The sequence below is a fragment of the Mandrillus leucophaeus genome, unplaced genomic scaffold (assembly GCF_000951045.1).
Source record: "Mandrillus leucophaeus isolate KB7577 unplaced genomic scaffold, Mleu.le_1.0 Scaffold649, whole genome shotgun sequence".
Classification (NCBI taxonomy): domain Eukaryota; kingdom Metazoa; phylum Chordata; class Mammalia; order Primates; family Cercopithecidae; genus Mandrillus; species Mandrillus leucophaeus.
This window is the reverse complement of record NW_012107019.1, coordinates 948974-950186: the sequence shown is the minus strand read 5'-3', so window position 1 is coordinate 950186 and position 1213 is coordinate 948974.

The window sequence follows — 1213 nt, the reverse complement described above, 5'->3', positions numbered from 1 at the left end:
GCCTGATTGTTTCGTCGTGAAGAGAGGCAAATTACACACTTTTACAAGAATATTATCTCTGTGTCCCTCTCTGTGCCTCACACCGGGGGTATATGTCAGTCCCTACCATCCCCCGTTTGATCAATCTCTCTGATGTGAAGGTAGCCTTTTCTCTTTAGTGAGTAATCTATGGGGGTGATACTTTGAAACCATATGAACATCCTCAAAGGTCCATTGATCATTTCAGCCTAATCAATTATTATTATGGTGGTTCCAAGATGATGATTTTCTGTATCTATCATCTATTCTACCTTTATTAGTTGGTCTTCTCCTCTACGGAAGAGCTTTTTCTCCTCCACATCCTCTCCCCTTGGAATTATCATCTCTCTAGGGGTTCAACATATTGCCTAGGCTTGTCTCAAACTCCATAATAATAATTGAACCACCATAATAATAATTGATTCAGGCTGAAATGATCAATGGACCGTTGAGGATGTTCATATGGTTTCAAAGTATCACTCCCATAGATTACTCACTAAAGAGAAAAAGGCTACCTTCACATCAGAGAGATTGATCACTACTTGTGGGATCTTGAATCAATCACTTACTCCCTTGGGACCTATGTATTCTCATCCTTAAGAGATGACCTAAGAGTGACACTCTTGAAGCCTGGTCAGTCTGAAATGAAATTCCCATAAGGGGCTGGGGTGGGCTCAGGCCTGTGATCCCCGCACTCTGCGAGGCACAGGAGGGCGGATCACTTATGCCGTGGACTTCGAGACCAGCCTGGGAAACAGGGAGATTCCCGTCTTTACAAAAAAAAAAAAAAAAAAAAAAAGTAAGCTAGCCGGAAGTAGTGGCGCTCGCCTGTGGACCCTCCTACTCAGGAGGCTGAGGCAGGAGAATGGCTTGAGCCCAGGAGGTCGAGGCGCCAGTGAGCCAAGATCGTGCCACTACACTCCGGCCTGCGTCATGCCTCAACCAGGGATCCGGCACACCGTCGCCTTTTCGCGGCCGCGCCCATGGCAACAGTAACTAGCAACCTCGCGCATTCTCGCGAGAATGAGTCCCCTCGCGGGCACAGGTGCAGTCCCCGGCCTCTTGCGCCTCCAATTAACCCCACTGTGCACACCGGACCCTCCTGCGCATGCGCGTCGCGGAGCCGGACAGTTGGTGGTGCTGGATCTGCCCGGCTGTTCGTCTCCGCGCCTTGCTCCGTAGCGCGCGACCGTGG